This window comes from Cupressus sempervirens, chromosome 4, assembly GCF_028749045.1.
Source record: "Cupressus sempervirens isolate cs-2001-9-10 chromosome 4, ASM2874904v1, whole genome shotgun sequence".
Taxonomy (NCBI): domain Eukaryota; kingdom Viridiplantae; phylum Streptophyta; class Pinopsida; order Cupressales; family Cupressaceae; genus Cupressus; species Cupressus sempervirens.
In genome coordinates this window covers 162,781,586-162,784,299 of record NC_143121.1, presented here as the reverse complement: position 1 = coordinate 162,784,299, position 2,714 = coordinate 162,781,586, and positions in this window count along the sequence as shown.

Below are 2,714 nucleotides of genomic sequence, written 5' to 3'. Positions count from 1 at the left end.
CAAGATTATATGCAGTTGATAGCCGACAGAGATTATCTTATGGAGTGGGGTAGTACAACATATGATGCATTGTTGGCCAAGGAAGATGAGGTGAGTGAGCTTACTCAACAGCTTGAGGTGACTTTTGAGATTCTTGAGAGTACACAGTTGGCTTTCAAGGAGTCACAGTTTCATTTGGCTAAGGTGACCATGGAACTAGAGCAACTACAGTCTTTACCAGATTATGTACAGTCACAAGCTGTGGTGTCTGGTGATTTGAGGATGCCCATGGTCGAGATTGTCAAAGACAGTGGAGATGGGGATGCATCCATCCTTGATACTAACATTGGCATATCGGGTTCATCCCCGCTAGAGTCAGGATCAGTTGAGTTGGGTGCTGCAGCAGATTGTTGTGGTATGCCTGACATGGTGGTGACCTCTAGTACTAATGGCACAAAGACTAGAGATGTTGTATCAAAGACCATGTGTGATGTTGGTGAGCCGACAGTTGGAATGGTTTCTACTAGTAATACTACTCCCTTGGCGATGTCTTCAGAGGTAGTAGTCAGTTCCAACTTGATTAGTGATCCATTGTAGTTAGTTACATCTGGATTGCAGTTTGAGCCACTAACTAAGATTGGCACATTCTATCAACATTACATTGTGAGGTATGCTCATCAATTTACCTTTGATGACCATGTTGGTGAGATGATGATACAGAGATGTACTTTGGTTCCTAGTGCTTATCATCAGTTATGGGATTGTTTGACACCTCAGGATCAGAGTTGTGATGGGCATGACATGGCGATAGGTTCTGCAGTTGATAGCTTGATAATACATGACTTAGAGCAAGATTTTTGGAGTGATGCTTCAACAGGTGTTGTTATTGATTCTACTCCTTTGGCTATGACATCTCCTCACTTAGCTCGTGATCAGTCACAGTGGGTTGTATCACTTGTTCATGGCAAATTTGGTTTAGGTTCCATTTCTTGTTGTTTATCTTGTGATGGCTTTTCACCATCAGGGGTGCATGGGAGTTATGGTTATGAGACAGTGGCCGGTGATTTGCAGAGTTGTGTTGAGTGCAGGAGTTGTACAGTGTGTGGATTCTCCATACTTGGTACAGTTTTATTCAGGAGCATTCACCATTGTTGTAGAGTTGGATTGTACATTCTGTATAGGCCAGTGGGATGCGTTGATGGTATTTACTGTGTTGGCAGTTTGATTTGTCCACTTTACTTGGGTTTTGATGTTCTAAGAGTTTGTGTCTCGTGGGTTTCTGACTGTGGAAGTTGTGACTTTGGAGCTTGGTTGAGCTGTAATTGTCAGTTTGATTATAGATTCCTCTTGGTTATATTGCAGAGGATATTGCAGGAGCCTGTGTTAATTGACAATAGTATAGTTCATGACTACATTTGGGATCCAAGTGGATTGATTGGTTTATTGTTTAGCCATTTCTTGAGGACAAACAATATTTGGAAGGGGAGGACTTGTCATGTCCCCTTTTCAAATAATTAAAAATAATAATCTTTGCTAAGGCAGGCAGGCCCAAAAAGGTGAAGTTTTGGAAAAAAGGGATAATCTTTGGAAGCTAATGGACTAATAAATGAAGATTATTATTAAAATATGTTTTATTAACCCCTCTTGGACGTGAGTTAGGGTTATGCCCTCTTTTAAGGGGTTTGGAGGCATTTTGGGCTGATTCCAGAACTTGACTTTTGTTCTTTTTTTGTTATTCTTCAGAGGCTGCCAAACCTATGGAGAAGGAGACCCAAAAATGAGAGTTTGTAGGTTTTTCAAAGCTATTCCATGTGCATGCTCATGCAGAGTTTGCCTTTGTGCTGAACAGTGCAGATTTGTGAGTTTTCGGGTGTGTTTTTTGTAAGAGTTTGGTGTTTTCAGTTGAGTATTTCATATCAGTTTGGGTTGTTGTTGTATATCAGACATTCAGATGTTAAAATAGAGTTGAATATATTTATTTGGTCATGATTATACTTCTATGATAGATTAGTATTGCTTTTGTGGTGTTTTCGGCTATTTTGTGTTGTTTTCGAGAGCTCGATGAGCATTGTTTTTGTCCTCCGTTTAGGAGTTGTTGTGTAAATGTTATATAGATCTGAAAATGTCATTTTGTAGGCTATTATGCTGCTGAAATTTTTATAAAAATTTCCACTTTCAGATTTATTAATAATATGTGAAGCTGTGAAGTGTTTGGCACTATTTCTGGCATACCCGATTTGGGGTTTAGTGAGAAATTGGTGGATTTTTGAAATATTGGTTGTTTGATCTTAAAGATCTGATTAGAGGCTTGAAATATTATGAAAAATCAGAAAAGGGACATAACATTAAGTTATTTTTAAACTCAACCATCGATTAAGAATTGATCACTATCATTTGTTTTTCAACATCAGTAGTATAAAAGAGGGTCAGGGGGAATTTGGAGGACACAAGTTGGAGAAGTATTTTGTAGTGTTAGCAAATAAATTTGTAATGATAGCAAATAGTATTGTAGTGTTAGCAAGGGTGTAGTGATAGCATTGGGGATAGAAGTGGAAATAGCAGTGGGAGAAATTGGGAGGTTGTTAGAGTTTTTCACTAAGAGGCAAGGAATTTTGTATCTCTTGATCTGTTGAAGTTAATAATAATTCCTCATCTATAGGACCCGTTTTTTCAAGGAATGATTTGTCCAAAAAGATTGTGTTCAATATGTTGCTTATTTCTTTCCATATTTTTAT